This window comes from Anthonomus grandis, chromosome 11, assembly GCF_022605725.1.
Source record: "Anthonomus grandis grandis chromosome 11, icAntGran1.3, whole genome shotgun sequence".
NCBI classification, from domain to species: domain Eukaryota; kingdom Metazoa; phylum Arthropoda; class Insecta; order Coleoptera; family Curculionidae; genus Anthonomus; species Anthonomus grandis.
This window is the reverse complement of record NC_065556.1, coordinates 20,067,038-20,087,159: the sequence shown is the minus strand read 5'-3', so window position 1 is coordinate 20,087,159 and position 20,122 is coordinate 20,067,038. Positions and strand designations below refer to the sequence as shown.

Sequence of the window (20,122 nt, the reverse complement as noted above, 5' to 3'; positions counted from 1 at the left end):
CCCCTTAAGTAGGAAAAAAATAAACCGGTTTTCGAGTAATGAATAGGCCGCCCTCCCCCCGACATCATGTCAAAAGGGCCAAATATTTGGTCGAAAGGTATGTCGCTGAAAATGTTTTTGAAAAGATGAGTTTTGTTTAGTGGAAAATTAACGGATTTTCACGGGCAGTTATTAAATTAATAAATACCTTATAGTTGGTGTACGCAGAGTTAGTTTTTAAGTATGCACACTTTAACTCTATTAAGTATGTTGGGTTACAGTTCAAACTATTTTTTTATGTATATAATACAGTTACTTTAGCAATCCAACTAGGAAAACTAGTTTTATAAAATTTGTTAGAACAATTATACAGGGTGTCCCAAATTCGAGGGTGACCACCATTGTGATCTCGGAAATCGTAAGTTACCGGGTCGGTTAAATGGAGACAAAATTGCGCAATTTGGAGCTTAATAAAATGACGTTTAAAAAATTTTAAAATGCCGGATGCTTTCGAAGATATCCAAAAAAAAACGAAATTTATCAAAATCGTTTTTACCTTCTACCGACTTACCTGTATTCAATTGATACATTTTCATTGAATTGGTTTAAAAAAAAACTATATCAAATACAGAGTAGGTACTTTATAGCTTCAGTTTCTATAAAATTAATTTATTTGGAAATCCCATTGATATACCTTTTTCTCTTGCACTCATGGAGTTCTTATGGGAAGTACTAGGAGTAATCGGATATGCAAGTGCGATACCTCATTTTAAAGGCAATTAAAAATACTTCTTAAAAATGAGAAAATCCAATATGGCGGTCATAAGAAAAAATAAAGTTGATGATGATCGAAAAAAAAAACGAAACGTCGGATTATTTTTTTTGGTCATGTTATAGAGCATAAAAAGTGGCAATGAAAAACTGTTTTTAGTTTTCCGATTTCTCTTTAAATAAAGTCGGTATAAGGTAAAAATGATTTTGATAATTTTTAATTTTCTTCGGATAACTCCGGAGTTTTAAAATTTTTTAAACGTCATTTTATTAAGCTCCAAATTGCGCAACTTTGCCTCCATTTAACCGACCCTGTAACTCTTACGGTTTCCGAGATTCCAATGGTCACCCTCGAATTTGGGACACCCTGTACAGCATATCTTACAGAAACGTAAAAATCTTATAACGTGGCTATAAACCACTATACAATGTCTTTACAACCAAAAAGAGCCCCAGTTTTTACAACAGTATAGTAATCTTAGGAAATCCTTTAGTACATTACACAACCGGTATCTTAATTTTCAAGGGAAAGAAAAAAATGGGAGGTTTTTTTCACCAAAGCGACAAAAAAGGTGTTTTTATTGAAGATCTTTATGCTTGTATAAATTCTTTTCAACAATGGCGGCGATATCTGAACAACGAATATAATAATAAATTGGGCGATTATTATAATACAATAATTTTCGTTTTACGATGCTACAAAACTGTTTTCAGCGCCTCAAGTGGTTTGATTCTTAATGACTTTATATTGTTTGCCAGTCTTCACTCGACAGAAAATCCAGTTTCAAGTATGTTTTAAGTACAAGTACACGATATAACATAACTGTTTGAAATAATTTTATATTACCATAGTCTATACTGCCTAATCTAACAACATAGCAAGTTCAATTTCCGTGATATCCTATAGCGCATTAGGGAGCTACATACTAGGACTAAAGTATCAATAAGATACATAATTTTACGCTTTACAATTTTTGTTCTGAACATTTTTTTCTGCGACTTACACTTTTTGAGAAAAATCAAATCCAGAATTTTACAAAAATTGCATCTTTTGTCAATCCTGATCAACACTCAAAATATGAATGGTGATATTATACCTCCAAATTCTACCAAAATCCAGAGGTATCATAAAAAGTAACTAATTGTTTAGCTTATTAATTTCTTCTTGCACAATATTGTAGCAGGCTCTGAATTCTCGCCGTAAGGTAATCTTGAAAGATCTTAAGATGGTAAAAAGGTAGTTCGATTCTAATTTACTTAGACTGAATCCAACAAAAACCAAATTGGTATCTTTTAAATGCGGTCTTATCCAGATTAAACATGACAGCAATACTCTGTCAGGAGGTCCACAATTTGAATCCCATCTGGTATCGTTTTTGGATAAAATATTAAGTCACTAATGTCAGTAAATTCCTGAAACGTTTATGGTCAGGAATACCCAGTATCAAAGCAGGAATCAGATGATTTTACCCCTTCTCGACGTACTTCATCTTTGACATTTTTTTTATGACTATTCTATTTTTAATCATCTCCACTTCTTTATTAAAAACTTAATTTCACCTAGAATTTTTAAAAGACAGTTAAAGAGATCTCTGGCTGCTAAGACCTATTACTCTGTTGAAGAATTTTTTAATGATGAGTGATGGTACAACAATTTTTTAGCAATCTTTTTCAATGCCCTTTAATTTATATACGTATGTTTTATGGATCATGTTTCTGTACCTCTTTCCATTATTTTATATTTTGAGCACCCATTTCTTTTTTAGTTTTTACTTGTATACTCTGTACTTTGTAGGTTTATATTTTTAATTCTTTAGCTTTATTAATAACATATTTATGTTAGATAACAATAAAGCGATATTATAATTATTTTACTTCACTGGAGCCAAAAAATACCTTTATGTTCGGAGAACGATGAAGGTTGTGATAGCAATCATGAGTGTTGCTCCAGAATATGAGTTGGTATCCTCTGCAACAACTGATGAAGATGATGGTTCGGGATACAATAGTGACGATTTAGTGCCTTTAGTTCAATTACAGATAAAACTAAAAGCTGATTTCAAACTACATATTTCATGGAAAAAGAATTGAGCAATGTTCCTAAAACAATTATATTTACAGTAGATACAGGACTGCCACAGTTTATTAGAAATCTTGTGAATACTACTCCAATTGTATTTTCAGCTTTATACTTTTTACTGCTAGTCTTATCATTAATATAGAATTTCAGACTAACTTGTACGCGGAACAAGAATTTGCTTTCAAAGGTAAAATATATACAAAAAACCAGGCGAAATTAAAGCTTTCTTAGGAATAAATTTATTTATGGGTATAAAAAATATCCCAGTTATAGGGAGGACAGCACAGGATCTGGCATGCCTTACAACAGTAAAATAATGGTACTGTATCGATTTGGTTGGCTCATATCAAACATTCACCTCAATGACAACCCTGTAATTTCACGGAAAGTCGGGCTGTTTTTGGAATCTCTGAAAGCAAATTTTAAAAATTGTCTACAGCCACACAACTATGTTACAGTTGATGTTTCCATGATTAAGTTCTACTACCCGTCATATTTCTACTATATATATTATATAAGGTGTGGGTCTTAGCTGATTCAATGGGTAAATTAACGAATGAAGTTAAACACAAATCGGGAACTCCAGTAGTTAAAACTATGGCCTCTAAACTAGTGAATAAAAGTTATAAAGTCTATTTTGATCATTATTTTGTTAGCGCTTTTTGATCAGAAGTTGTATGCTTGCGGTACTATTGATTCTACAAGGATTTATCAAAATTCAAAGCCGACAAAGAAATTTCGATTCGTATTTAAGTAATTCAGGATAGCGGCTGTAAATGAACGCGATAAAAGGTCAGTGTGTTTGTTATCTAATTATCATAACCCCTCTTTAAGCACTGAAGTAAAAAAAATGAGAAAGATCGCACGCATTATGGTTACAGATTATATTACATGAATTTAGCGGACAAATTTGATCAACTCAGATCATGTTACGGCATGGATAGAAAAAGCCACAAATGGTGGCATCGAATTTTCTTCTTTTTCCTTGATACAGCGGTCGTAAACGCTTTTATTATAAATAAGTTACTAAAAATAACCCCTTAATTATCAATGAAAGATTTTCGAAGTTTCAGAAGGACTTGTTGCAAATAGTTTAGTCTAAAGGGAGTGTCTAACCATAAAGAGTCACAAACCAAGTGTCTCAAAATCAATAAGAGTCACGTCAAGTAGCCATCAACCTATGGGCACTTGTAGGAAATGCGCTATTTGTAGCAAAAAAATAAGGATATTTGAACCCACTGGCAATGTTCCACTTTGTTTAGGAAAATGTTACTGCCAGACGTACCATGAAAAATAATATATAATTTTTAATATCCACATACCGCTCTTAATCGTTTCTAACAATTAGTTTAGATTGTTACATTTGCTTTCTTGTTTGTTTTTTGACATGTCCTTTCACAAAACAGTGAAATAAAGGCTTTTTGCAATAACATTCCTTTCCTACCGTTGACGTTTTTTTCCCGAATTTTCTCTACCTGAAAAAGTTAAAACACTGACTTTTAAAAGTAGTGACGCAGTATTCTGGAGTAATAAAGTACACAATGCGGCGTCATTGACTCCCTTACTTATTTTTTTTGGAAAACTTTTCTATTGCGTCACTATTTTGTTCAACGGTCTGTTTTATCCATGATGGTTCGCCATTTTGAAAGTGATTTTACGTTACAATAAAGTTGTTTAATTGCCGCTATATGCTACGCCCATTTTTTTTAAATAAAATCCAGTGACGTCACTTTTTGTGGACATTCTGTAATAAATGACTCTGAGAAACAGAATGTGGCTCATCAAGTTATTCAATCAGTTGCGTTATTCGGTTTTAGGAGTGGGATAAAAAGAGATGTAAGTCATTTCATTGGAAATTTTCCTCTGTTGTAAAGTTGCTTTTATAGCCTCTTAATACTTTCGTTGTCTACTTATTTAAGCAATTCAACAGGCACTAAATCTGATCCAACCTTTTTTTTATCTTTCGAGCTTTTTATTGCTCTAATAATCTCTTTTATCGCAATTAAAGACTCAGACAATCTGCAAACTGAGATCTATTGTCTGCAAAGAGATTGCTATTGTTCCCAAATAGCTTTTCTCTGTACGTTATTTTGTGTCATTTGTCCTTGATTATTTTGTATGTTAGAGAAAGTCGATTTGCTCCATTTCTTTGCGCTGTTCCTTCAGCCATTTATTTTTTTCTTGTATTTCTTTCTCACTTCAAACAATGTTAAGTATTTCTTTCTTCTTTAATATAAGGTTTTAAGAAGCAAAAATTGTAGTCTTTAATTTCTTATTTCTTAGACTCATTTTAATTGATTTATTAATACATCGACCACTATATTTACTATATTTTTTGTTACTATATTTACTATACCACTATATTTACTCTATATACCGCTATATTTTGTCCACGAACAGCTGTCAACATGCTTGTCATTCTTTTTCCAAAATGGCGCCTACCAGCCATTTTCCTCAAAAAAGTGGTTTAGTTGCCACGCCCATTTCTTTTTAAATAATCAAAGAAACGGTAAAATGATTTTAGAATTAATAGACCGACCACTGTGCGCAACTCTCAACTACAGGTCTGTAATTTTTCTCCAAAATGTGCCCAGTGGTCATTTTGAAATCTGCAACTGTCATTTTTATATTAGAAGAAAGTACCTTGTTTAATTGCCACGCCCAAATTTTATTAACAGGAAAAAAAACTACGGGAAGAAAATAAATAAATAGGAATCCTAATGGACCGACAACTCGTCGAAAACAATTTCTCGGTAAACGGTAAAGTTCAAAAACGGCATTTTCAACCGATTTTTTTAGGGTAGAAAAAAAAGGGATACAAGGGAGTTAGGATGCATGGTCGTATAGGTGGAAAAAAGACAATTTTTTCGATGAAACCGTACAGCCATTCCGAAAACGTGCAGTTTCTTCTACATTTTTTATTGTTTTTCGCTTTGGTTGACAAAATTTGCGGAGAGTGGGCACTGCAAAACCCCGCGAGAAATTCGTGGAAAAAACGTGTTCATGTCTTTTCTTGGTTCTTTAAAATAATTGAAATTCTGAGCGGAAAAAATACCTAAAAAAGCCCTATAGTTTTGGACCCATACTGCGTTCGAAGCAAACTGACGTCAATATACCAACAATGGATAAAAATTCACAACTTTTAAACGTTTCACTCACCACGCATCTAAACACTCGAAAACTTTATTATCCAACGATTAGTAACGATTCTCTTCCGAGCTTTACACCTATCAAGGCACAACAACACAACCCGACTACAATGAAAAAAAAACAAAAATTATTATACCCCCATATACCAAATGTTGGCGAGGAAACGGAATGAAACCCCCACGCCCCTTACGGCACGTGCAACTAAAAACTGAAAAATATTGGAAAACTAGTCAATGAATCGGTTATTTTATCACGGAAGCCAGGTGCGTCGTGGTGGGCAGGTTTAACGACCCACATGGAAATTTTTTGTCAATTTTAAACGTTAAAAAAATTAAAATACCAATTTAGTTCCATATACTGGACTAGTGTGGATAATGACGAATTTTGCACAGGAGGTTTTATAACCGAGACTTGGAGGCAAACTTTACATGATCATGGCATCTAAATTATTCATTCTCACTAATCATTTACTTTAGTACTTAGCTTATAATAACCAGGACAATAGGTCAACTACTAGAGAAGAGATTTTTTTATCATGACTATGTTGAAGAGGACACTCTTCTTACAACATAAATATCTCCAGGAGTATTGGGTTTAAAGTTTTCATTTTAAAAATAGTTAATTCAACAAATTAGTTTTTACTTGGTAGGTATCATCTTTAAGCAAACTATTTTCGTGTATTGATTCAAATACTCGACAAACATTGATTGAGCATAATAAAACTGTACAGTCACATCTTACTACATCAGGTCAACTATGTACTGGTGACTATAATATCCTAACCAGGCAGAACTTGCTAGGCAGTGATGTGAACTTGTCTAAAGAATTTCATTGTGAATTATCAGCTGTTGAAATTAAACATTTGAATGTTCTAATTGTAACTATTTATAGAGCTAGTGGTTAATTTGTTTCTGGATATAATCGAAATAATAATAATAGGAATGTCTTTGTCAACCTCGTTGGAGAGTACAACTTACATCAACAAATCTTTAAAAATACAAGAAATAACGACAATTGCATTGATAAAACTGACTGAACAACTCGTTGTTAATTTCTGGATCCAGTTTCCTTGCTTGCTAAGGAAGGATCGAATTGTTACATGTTATGATTAATGAAGGCCTTAAGCAAGTCACGTATTGGTGTGACGCTAACCTCTGAAACTTCAATAATAAATCTAAACTAATCTTTTAAACTTTAAATGTAACAATAGGGGATAATTCCTGTGTAGCAGACTTAACTGAATGCAGATTCTTGGCAATCTTTATTGATATCAAATTTCTGCTGGTGCTGTTGCAGTACGACCTTATTCAAACATGTGTTTATCTTGCAAAAAAGAGCAGTGCGACATATCTATAATCTTTCTTCCATAATTTATAAGGAGTAAAATCCTTTTATTATGGAATCTGTTGGCTTAATGCATAGAAAGTACACCTCAATGATCTTTTATGCAGACAGAATATATACTCGGTCTTCACACGTGATTTCCCTGAACCTGTCAATCCCCCATTCCACTAATCTACCAATTAGCATTAGGTAAATTAGACTATGGAAAACTTAAAGCTAATGTGAAGAAAATGCTAATTAACTATGGATTTTATCATGTGGATAAATATTTCGAACATCAGTTTTAACTACTATTATTTTGTTAAGATTTTTTTATGTGGTTACTGGTATTGTATCCATAATTTTACATTAATTTGCCTATATGTTTTCCTATGATATTTGAGTCAAATTTAAATTGTCTGTACTACTGTAGGGCAGGTAAAAGTCGACCATTGTGAAAACTATGTTGTTGTACAGCAATATATTCATTTTGCTGTTAACTGGTTAAACAAATAAAAAAATTGATAAAAGCTGGATCAAGATGAACTGGCTACAATCAGGAATAGATTGGTGTACTTTAATCATGTACATCTACAATTCTTTACCCTCCGGGTTTGTTGAATCAGATTTTGTTAGCTACACGTTAAAGACTTTATAATTTCAATTGCTTCAGTAGGTTTAATTCAACATTTTTGTTTCATTATCTGGCTGGATAAGTTTTGACGCTGTATAATGTGAAGAAACATGCAAGGGTTCGCATTATAGAAACCCACAGGCTACCAAGTGTTATACTATTATGTGCAATTCCTGTCAGGTACTTGGAATTTATTGAAAGATAGTAATATTGAAAAAAAAATTAATGAAAGATGAGGATACTAAACAATATAAAACAATTGGTGGTCTCTGTAAGAAGTTTCTTGTCTATTTATAGTCATTAAGATGACACTGTAGTTGTCAAACCCAACTTTATTTATAATAGGTATCTCAATTATTTCTTTCTATAAAGAATTTATACATCTCACCAACCACAGGTAAAAGTGGACACTTTTGTGAATGTTATTATAATAAAAAATATTTAATTTGATATTAATTCGCTACCAACTACCTTGAAGAAATTAAAATATTCTTCCAGGCAGTTAAGTCAGTTACTCTCTTTGTTCACTATGAGATGAAAGAATTCACTTAACTGCCTGGAAGAAATTATAACTACCTGGAATATTTTTCCAGTTAGTTGAGTCAGTTATTCTCTTTGTTTATTGTGAGATGATTAAATTCATTCAACTGTCTGGAAGTACATAAATTATTTCAAGAAATTTGAGGGTTCCTTAATAGTATAGTGTATAGTAATAGGGCAATATAATAGTATACTATATGATAGATATTGTTTCGAAATTAATGGATCTGATGATTTTTTGGGTGGTATTACTTGACATTCTACTACTATACATGGAAATGCGAAAATATTACATGAATATACAAAAGGTAAAAAGTTGGACCTTCTAGAAAAATTGAAAATAACAAAAGTCAAGAAAAGTCCAGTTCTCACCTGTGTGAATGAAATTTTTAATTTTGATTTTCAACCTCATTTGATTTTCAACAATTTGACCTTGTCAGATTCTCCGAAGTATGAAGTAATTAGGTGTATTGTAATTTTAGCGTAAATTAGGTTCAACTAATAAGTGTTCATAAAGGTTATTACAGTAGATATGATGGTACCTAGTACAAGCAAAATACGTGTAATCATTTGACCTTTCATAATTTATTACTGTTTAAAAAAAATATATTTCATTAATTGATTAATTAAACAGTCATTGAAGAGTTTCACACTGTTAAACGAATGATTTTAACTTGACTTCTTTTATATTTCATCAAAAGTTATTATATTTAACATTAAAAAAAATTATTCATCAATGAAACTACAGCAAATTACAGAAAAGAACTTACAGCAATTTATATGACTAGTCATAGCAAAGAATGATGAAAATAGTTACATTAAAATTCGCAATCAAAAAACAACACGGTGGAGGTTTTAATATTCACTATGTTGCTGAAAAATCCAACAATTCCTGAACCGAATAAAATATATGCCCAGTCAGGAATTCTTTAGATTTAATTAAAAATTTGTTGGCGTTGAACTCTTCTTTCAATATGCATTTCATTCGGTTCACACACTTTACCCCTATACATGAAGGTGAGTTCTGGCTTACAGTTAATCTGCAGTATGGAAGAACTAAATTCTGTGCCCCCCTTGTTGAATACTGATGACTGGTGCAATGTTTATCAAGCTTTGATTCATTTTGTTTAACAAATATTATTAATTGGTAGATATATAAACAATGGAGGGTAAGAAAATTGTATTTTTGAAAAATCTCCGTGCATGAAGAGGTTGGTTTTATATTTTCTATACATCGCAAAATCTCTTTTTGCATTAGAAAAACTCTATTCATATGTGCTGATGAGCCCCAAAATATTAGACCATACTGCAAAGCAGACTGCACAAGCCCATAGTAAATTATTTTTAGTATTTCTACATTAACATTATTTAAGAAACATAGAGAACTCATTTTCTCACAAACTTTATCAATATGACTCACCCACGTTATTTTCTGATCAACATTGATGCGAAGAAACTTTACACTTGAAGAGCTTTCTATTCCTATGCTGTTTTGCCTGCTAGTTTAACTAGAAGATCATAATTTACGGTAGTGTTTTTGGGAAATAGTTGCATAATTATAGTTTAGTACAAGGCCATTATTCGCACAATATTTCTGAAATATATTCGGCGCAATTTTACAGTCTTCTGACAGTTTGGCAATGTTACCATTTCTTATTAAAATATTAGTATCATCAGCATAATATAGTGCGCGACCCGACGGTCCACAAAGATCCTGTATGCCACTCATAAATATTATAAGAAAAGCTTCATTTAACGTTTTTTTTGTTTCAGTGTATAAACAAAAGCTCCGAGCTTGACGCAGTAAGGGTCTACTGAGATGAAGCAACATTTAAGTCACATCCCACAAATACATGATCCATGTCTTCGGTTAAACTCATAAACTCTCTTGAAAGATGTTTCTGTAACTTCAGAATAATTTTTAGTTACTTTGTACCAAAGAGTGAAGAAAAATAAATTACTACCCCAATGCATTTAAGTCACGGTAAAGCTCCTAGATTGTCCTCCCTTCTTCGGTGTCACCCGGTGTAAGGATTAAATTTTCCACCCCCGAAAATGCACCACGGCAATGACTCACGATGTGATGGCAATTATAATATCCTCCGCCAGGTGGATGGATACTCTATCTATAATATACCTTTGATCTTCATGCCGATTATAATGAGCAAGCTGCACCCCTGTTTAATTTTTAATACTGGTGGTGGTGGCTCGGGTAAGGGGTTCAATTGGGGAAACAGGTGAATTAAACTAAGAGGGTCAATGTATTTATTATAAATTTCACTTCGCAGTGTCTTGTCAGAGCTTTGTCTTTTGAAATGGTGAATCTAAGGTGGATTAGTTAAGAGAAGATTTCATTAAAACTTTTTCCACATTTCCAAAGTTTCACTTGTCAATTAAGTGCCGTAAAAGTGCTCTAAGCGATAACAACTCAACAAAAAAAACCTCCTCCCTGCAGAAGAACAATTTAAGTGGAAACAACTCGAGTAATATCAATGTCGTGCCCGAATTTTTTCCACATCAAAAATTGATCTGACTCGGCAGAGTTTTCCCCCCGTTGACGAAAGTGAAACTCCCCAGTCGTTGCCATGGTGTGTCGTTATAGTGATACACCTTCTTGCTGCCGCTGGAGTTAACAAAAGAGATTACGTGGCCCCGTGAACGGATATACCTGGGTTATTACAATTAAGAAATTCTATATATACATATATATATTCCCTCGTTCGGCGTCGAGGCGCCATTATGTAAGATGTCTAACGGGCCAATATCCCAGAACCGTTTTCGTCAAGTAGAGTCGTTTGACACTTTTGGGATCAGATAGATTCGTAGATTATGTAGTGGGTATTATGAAGTTTTTAGAGAAAGAAATAATAGCAAGAATCATCTCACAGAGCCCACCTATTTTTTTATATCATTTAATATCCTGATCTTTCTTTCATCACTATCGTCTATGCTTATTTGTTGGAAGAACTGTCAATACTTGAAAGAAATTATAGTTATTTTATAATCACTTGGAAAGAAATCTTCAATAGGCATTAACATTTCTGACTAATGCATTGCACAAAATTCAAGTCTTGGAAGAGAAATTGTTTTTATTGGAACAACTGGTGACGTTGAAGTTACTAAGTTACATAAAACCGAATTATCAGTATAAACTATCTGGAGATAAAAATGCATGCAGCTTTCATGTTTTTCAAAATATTTTTATTTGGAATTTTTATTGGAAAAAGACAGCAAGGCTTTTGTAAATTTTCTAAACAGCAAATATTGTTAACGAAACTGTGCCATACTTTAAGAAGAGATTGATTCATAAATTCATCCAATGAGATTTTTGACAACCAAATTTGTTGCGTTAAAATTTTACCAATCATAATGACAGGTCTAATTAAACCAACAGGATCGAACATCTGAGCTATCATTGAGAGTACCTCTCTTTTAGTTTCTTCAAATTTTGGGAATATTGATCGAAAATTTACCATTTTGGGAACCCAAAATGAACCTAAAACTTTATTATTTATATTTTCGTCTTTGATATTATAATATTTAAGGACTGAATTATCAATACAATATTTTTTAAAGAAATTGAGAGTTACTGGACCCCCACACATTAATAAACATATTATTATTATTATTATTTATGTGTGTGAAAATTTGGGGATTTTAATAATTTAGTTAATTCAAAATAAAATATTCCAGATCATCATAATTATCACACCCAGCTAAAATGTCATCAGCGTGCAGCTGCATGATGATATTGTGAAATATTTCTTTCAGCAATTGCCCTTAAAACGCTAATCGCGAGATATGGAGCACTATTAGTTCCATATGTAACTACAGATAATTTAACACATTACAGAGATTAATCAGGATTTTCATGCCAAATAATATTTTGTAGGAACGTTTGTTCTGGGTTAACCTTTACTTGTCTGTACATTTTCTCTATATCGGAAGTACGGACATACTTAAAGAGCCAAAATCTACAGATAATGTCTTATAAATCAGGCTGCACTTGCAAACCCTTTCGAGTAATATTATCGAGACAATAACCTGAGGTAGTAACTGCAGATCCATCAAACACCACGGGAAGCTTGGTGGGTACACTATTTTCTTTTAGAATGCAATGAAATGCATGATTTAGCCAAAAATTCATCAATACTTGTTATACTTTTAAATCTTGTTTACTTTTAATTGGGCATTTTTGTTAAATCGATTTTCAAGATTAAGAAACCTTTTTTAGCCATTGCAAATGAATCACCAAGATTTTGATGTTCATTGCAGATTTTTAGAAAATTATCCTGAAAGGTTCCATTTTCTTGAATTTTTGTGGTTTTTGCAAAAATTTCTTCTCCTAGCTTTTCATTTGAAATAAAATGAGATTTACTAGGTATGTCTTCAAATCATCAGAAATTAGTAAAAAGTTTTATCAAAATCAGAGTTTGATATTTCAGTTGCTAAAAGCAGTGAGACACTTTGATTAATCAAGGTGACATGATAGTTCGTGTTAAAAACCTATTATTAATATTGTGTGCCTAAATATGTATTTTGTGGTTAGGGAAAATTTTTTTCCAACTTAAACTTTTCTTCTGTTAACAAATTTTAATAAAGACCAATGACAATGTCTATCTCTGAAGGAGTATGAATTGCAAATACTTAGGAAAACTTAAACTGGTGGTGTCAATAGGCACTCGTGACAGATTACATGTTATTTCTTCTAATATGGCACAAGATACTAAAAACCTTTAAATCGACATTAGAGTAAATAAATCTAAATATCAACCATTTTGTTGGATATTGACAAATTTTAAGATATACCTAAAATGTGTAATAAGTGGCTATTAGGAATATATTCCAGAGTTGATACACATTTTTTAGTTATAAATGAGTTTTGACTAGTATCTAAAAGTATTTTATCTTGTATGGGGGTAATATTTAGAGAGTATAGAGTTACCACAGCTGTTGCTAATAAAATATGAGAATTCTTTATTGAAAGAGGTCTTCTTGAGTCCTGTCCTGGCATTCATTTTGTTGATTATTATCTCTTGAAGGTTGTTGATACACATCAGACTTCTAAGTAGAGGGTGGATTATTTGCATGTGATGGTTTATTTTGAGCCAAGACAGGTACAGGATTTTCTGAGAAATTTATAATTATTGAATTAATATGCAAAAGTGTATGATGTCTTTTTGAACAAATTGAGCATTCGTGAGAGGAGCAAGAGCTTTCTGTATATTTAGGTCCTAAATAATTAATATGCATTTGTTTACTGAGAATAAATGTAGTTTTTTCTGTGCTGCAAATTTTTAAATTAGTGAATCAATACATTCTGGGTCTATCACATGGGCACTTTATACAATGTTTAGTAGAAAAAGGTGTGTTCCCAATAAACAATAACTTATTATTTTCAGAGGGCAACACAACAGTATTTCTTCTCATTAGAATAGATACTGAAGTTAAATTGAACCTACCCGAGCAATTGCAGTTACAAAGTCTTCAATATGTAAGCAACAAAATCTGATTTAACAAATGAGGGAGTAAAGGGTTGATAGGATTAAATCAAGGTTGATGTAGATCACTAAACTATACTAATCCAGCTTCTGGCTTGTTTAACCAATTGTATTGAAATGAAGTAAATATATTACTATGCAACCACATAATTTTTACAGTGGTCAATAGAGGATATATCTTGCATTAGCGTAAGACTAATTACATAAAAGATAGTTACAGACACAGTTTACAATTTCGTGTTAAATACAGAATAGGTATAAAATGTAAAAAGCAATAAAGTTATTATTACAATAACTTCTCAAGTTAAAAATTGTGACACATTATAAAAAACTTCCTTCACAAAAGGCTTATACCTTAATTGATGAATTGCTCTGGATATTCTATTTGTGAAATGATTAGTGGAGTGTTTTAAGAGTTCTTAGTCTAAGAAAATGCACAGAAGATCAATTCCTCTTCTAGTGAGGAAGATTACTGTCCTCAACATTTCTATATAGACTTATTTTTAAGTGCATAAAGAAGTGATTCATAGATATGCTGTGATGGAATGATGAGTATCTCAAAGCGGAGAAACACACATTTTGCATCATTTCACTCTGCTCATCTGTGCAAGCCATAAGCAGAAAGGCCTCAGACAAGTAAACCTTATACACAAGAGATTAGTGGGGCCACCAATCCAACCCTCTGCTCAATTCTTTGAGCTAAATTTCTTAAAAGAAATACACTATAGATGCACGCTTTTTATGAACAAGACATGTTTTACAAAAATTAATTTTTGGTAGATTTATTTCTAGTTATAAACTTTATTTTCTCAGGATTGCTTAGAGAGTCGGTGTGTTTTAATGTGAAAATCATGTTCTAGATTTAGGTTAAGATGATTTATCCTAACCCAGTCATACATCTAAAGTCAACCAATTAACAACCATCAAATTAACATGCTTTGGAAATAAACCGTGCAAGGGCATTGAGGAATGAGTCTAGGAATAAGCTTGAAATTTTTAATATCCATTCCCACATTCATAAATATTCATGGATAAAAATGGTGGGTTTGATAAGTATTGAAGAAGACTTGCCAAAACTAAACTCATGATACTTGTCAAGAATTAAGGGACCCAGAAAGGGTTTCATACATAACTTTCAGCTTTCAAAGGATTTTTCTGAATCTTCAGTCAAAGATTTGGGTATTTTCAGTTGAAGCATTTTTATTGCTTGATTTCTGATAGGAAATTTCCACTATTTTAATTAGAGCCAAGTTTATCAGCAGAGGCCCAAAACACACCGAATTTAAAGCACAATTTGCAAAATAAATACGAAACATAATTGGACAGAAATTGGGAACCACATAAAGATTTTAATAATTTTTTTAACACCAAGTTAGACACTCCTGAGGATGAGTTTAAGGGTAAAAACATGGTAGTGAGTTAAAGATTTATATTCCTTATAGGAATTTATGAGTATTTTTTGCTTGTAATGGCAAAAGCAGCATAACTCAAATGGTGCAAGTGCAGGGAAAATTGATTAAACATCTGATTTATTTATAGGCTCAACTTAGTAATTTTAATGTTTCAAGAGTTTCAGCTTGACAAAGAAGTTCATGAAGAAATGGTCCATATTTGCAGTGCAGTTGTAGGTTAAGGCAAAATAAAAAACATACAGCCACCCTCCATTCATCTTTAACAACATGAAAAGGCTATTGAATCATCAATTCTTTCAAATCCTTAAATACCCAATTTTAGTTTACTTTTTAAAAAGTTATTGTGCCTTCAAAAATTTTAACATGATAAACAGAAAAATTTTAAGATGGTATAAAAATTTTTTCCCAAGACTGAAAAATTGATGCACTGGTTAATGAATGGATGCTTACATGTCACTCCAACATAACTTTGTTAGAATGTTGTATTTTTTACATAAATTCAAGCCCTGTGTCCCATTGATGATGATGTTTAAAACATGTTGGGAGCTAGTTCCTCTTCTTTTTTGTATTTCATTTATCACCCTCTTCTGCTAATCTTTTGCTTGATCTGCATTTAATAGAGTAGAAGACCAAATTGATTAATGTTTGTCTCTCTTGAAATTTATTTAAACTTTTTGAGATTTATTCTATTAATAATTTAACTTATATATTGGATCACCTGATTAATGTTAAATGTTTCATCATCATTTTTATTAATTTTTAATGTTATTAATGCTATCGCAATCATTTTATATTGATCATTTTGATGAGGCAGTCTTTTACCATTTTGATAGTTACATCTTATTAATTTTTATTTTAAGAGGTCTTCAAAAGTATTTAAGAACTACATACTTCAACCTTATGGAATAAAATGTGTATCCATGGGCTCCGACTATTCTAAATATGAATATGTGTCATAGGATATATATACATACTACTCAAGGATCAATCTTAGGCTCAACATTTTTCCTCCTCTATCATTGGCTCTTGCTATTCTTGACATACAAGAAAAGACTATTTTATTTGTGGATGACACATGTCAACCTTAAGCTACTAAAACAACATGCAAGCAATATATTTCTTGGAGTTATTGTGAAGTGAAGTTTAAGGTGCACATAACTGATCTTGCCGGCTAAATTATTTGTTGTTATGCTGTGAGGTTCAGTTGGACCCCAAGTGGAGAGATCTGTATATTTCACTATTATTGAATCACATTTTTGACATGACATCTGTTGCAATGCAAGCAACTACCTCATTCAGTTGCTGTTTATCATAAAAAAGTGTGCTTTAAACCTCAAAGCACCATGCAGCCTCACTTTCTTTTTCATTGATGATATGGTGAATAAATTAACATTTTATTACAGGCAGTTAAGTAGTGTCTTTATATACTTAAATCACCAGTATAATTTTGAAAGGTTGCCATCGTTTAATAATAGAAAATCTCCCATATCAGACTTATCAGCACAGTGATCCGCATTTACCCATCCCACATCATTGGTTTCTTTGAGGGTGTGAGGATTTTCAACAAACTTCTATGTAACATTAAGGATTTGTATTGCTTGACAGGGTTAGACTAGTTAAAAAATTATTGAACTCTCGAGCATACTAGGAGTTTCTGCAGTGACTCTTTCTAGTGTATGTATTTTAGTTACTTTTTAATAAGATAATTATTATGTACTTTAAATAGGTCTACTAAGCAATATACGCCAAAGAAAAATTACTCTATATTCTAAGACATGTGGAGAAAATTATCTAGAAATATTTTTTATGCAGCCATTGTACTGGAAACCTACATCATTACACAATTTAACAGTAATATATAGGAAACAATGTTTAAACACTGCAGTTTGAAATTAGAGAAGAGATAGAAAAGGAGATGAAGATTATGGCGATATCCCAATTTTTTTCTTTAGATGTAAAGGGTTTCCTAACTAGTACTAGGTAAAGGTTACCAAATGAACTTTTCAGATATTGTTAAGAGGTGCCCATTGAAGATTCTAGGTATTAGAAACTGGCTCATATTTACATATTCTTTGTACCCTCTGTATATGGGTTTTATTTACCAAATTCAAACAAGGTCTAGAAATGATACAGTTATAATTAAAAATGTGGAACACTTGTAGGTTTAGTAATAGTACTCAAGCTAGAGGTCATGAGAATTTACTTATTTCATTTGGGATAAATGTGGATTATCAGGGGGATCAGGCTTATACCTATTTTGTCGTAAATATGTCACTAGTGCTTAGCTAATTGTCATGCCACTTTAAATACTATAAAAAAGATAATTTTCCATATAAATCTAAGGAATAAAACAAGACTATAAGTGGATTATTATGGATTTGTCATGACATTTCAGTAGCCATTTTTCTTTAAAATATAATGATTTAATGAACAAATTGTTGGGGGTTTAACGTATATTGAAGTTTATTAAGTAAAAACTAACACAAAAGGAAGTAAATATCATGTAAAAGCTAAAAAATACTAAAATATTTGCATTTACCTAAAGTTGCTATGTTGTTGTACCCGTTGCTAGGCCGTCACCAAGGATACCGAAGTAGATTTTCCGCTTTGACAGCTGATGGTCCACCACTCTCGAAATATCCCCGATTTTTAAGAGGTTACCGGAATACTCGAATTATTAAATAATTTCCTAACGCGTTAATATTATTTCATTTTTAACGGGGAAATTGTGAATTTTTACCACCCAAGGCGGAGAGGACCTCGTTTATTGATTATTTTATGTGGCGGACAGCTGGCCTAACTGCTACACCGGCGCCCTCGTCGGTAATAAAGAAAACTACCTTTCTACCACCTTTTTTTTTGGAAATTATGATCGATATAGACTTAAATTGTATATATAGAAGTAAATTGTTTATTATTTTCTCAGCAATTCTAAAGAGTAATTGGAATTTTTGTACAATGTAGTACTTTAGCTAGACTATTATTTTCCAGATAGAGGGTTTGTCCTGGAGGGTTTGTCCAGATTTGTCATTCCTGTCAGTTGTCAGTCATGGTGCCAGAGGAATCGAATCGTGGGATATGGAATTATTGAGAAAACAGCTTGGACGTTAGATGGCGCTGTAGACAACATTTTTTTTTGGTAACGTGGCAAGTGTAATATACAAGATGTAGCATAATACCGACACTACAGGGTGTTAAAATTTTAATTAAAAGAAATGTTTTAAGTTTTTTACTTTTTTATTACTTGAAATATTTTTATGAAATTAGGTGCACGACTTTGGAGTAACAAAAAGCATTATTTATTTAATCTGAAGAATTTTTTAAAATTTTTTATTAGTAGTGTGCTTACGGTATTTATATTTGAAAATTTTTGATAAAGATGTAATACGCCGCTGCACCAAAAATTATTTCTAAGATCCTTCTTTAATCTGGAGCAAATCTCATTATTTTTCTTTATTTGTTCGTACGGTGCAAGGTTTTTGAGTAAAAAAAAAAATAAAAACCATGCATGTTCTGCAAGGAAATTGTTTATTTTCTTCAGGGAAAAGTGAGTCATAATCCCAAGCTCTTAAGATGTGAAACCAAGATAACTCATTTGCATTTCCAAGTTCTTTAGCCTCTGATATACAGGGTGTTCCGTTGATCATATTACAAACTTCTAGGGCAGATAGAAAACGTCAAAAGAAAAACAAAAGTTCATATAAACATGGGTCCGGAAAAGCTTCCTCAGGGAGCTAGAGCTCTTTGAAAATAATCTTTAAAAACTAGTTTTTTTTAATAGCTCCGGAACTACTTTAGTTACCGCAACCAATTTTGGGAGGTAAATTATTGTTAGTACGTTTATTCTTCTGAACCTACTAAATAAAAAAAAAATTACCAGGGGCTTCAGAATCAGGGGGGTATTTGGTAAATTTAGGTCCATTTCTTTAAGACTTTAATTTCTGCCCGTTTGGGTATTAGATTATGATGTTCCTATGCTTTTTACATAAAAAAGGTGCTCTTAGTAAAAGTCGGTAAATATCACCGTTTTTGTGGAAATTGACTAAAACCAAACTCAGATACAGCACCTGAATTAATTATTTTAATAATAATAATAATGCTAATTCATTGCTACTGTCAGTATTTTTTAAATTTGTCACTGTCAGTATTTTTTACATGATATTAATTCCCTTTTTATTGCGGTTAAGTAATGGAAGATTACACTTTTGCTGAATACGCCGATATGCTTTTAATTTATGGGGAAGTTCGATGTAATGGTAGAGCTGCTTCTCGACTATATGAAGAGCGGTTTCCCGAAAGGCGAATCCCAGCTCACACACTTTTTGAAAGGGTCAATCAACGGCTCAGGGAGACTGGCTCCGTTAAAATAAAACGCCAAGATAATGGCGCGCAAAGGAACATCCGAATGCCGGATTTTGAGGAAGAAGTGCTTCAGCGATTTGAAGATAACCCATCAGTAAGTACTCGAGCAGTAGCTGATGCGATGCGTGTAAATCATGTTAGGGTATGGAACGTTGTTAATGAACAGCTTCTTCGGCCCTACCACCTGCAAAAGGTGCAATCATTAGGACCCAATGATTTTATGCCCCGCGTGATTTTTTGCCAGTGGTTTCTTGACCGGTGACAGAAGAACCTCAATTTCCAAAATATGTCCTTTTTACTGACAAGGCTTTATTTTACAAATGAAGGAATTTTAAATTTTGAATTTTACAAATTCTAAGAATAATCATGT

At 32.3% G+C, this 20,122-nt stretch overlaps 1 protein-coding gene and 1 long non-coding RNA gene across 4 annotated transcripts in view; one reads left to right on the top strand and one right to left on the bottom strand.

The window, feature by feature from the left end:
* The window catches only part of LOC126741972 (transcription factor RFX3), a 64,574-nt gene extending 46,501 nt beyond the window's left edge, over window positions 1-18,073 (bottom strand). For all 3 annotated transcript variants that reach the window (XM_050448468.1, XM_050448469.1, XM_050448470.1), the window contains exon 1: window positions 17,930-18,073. The gene's annotated coding sequence lies outside the window, so the exon portion shown is untranslated. The remainder of the gene's footprint in view (window positions 1-17,929) is intronic.
* On the top strand, window positions 18,070-18,617 carry LOC126741974 (uncharacterized). The gene is made up of 2 exons (XR_007662451.1): window positions 18,070-18,213; window positions 18,382-18,617. It is a non-coding gene; the product is annotated as an uncharacterized LOC126741974 (long non-coding RNA).
* Window positions 18,618-20,122: the final 1,505 nt, after the last annotated feature.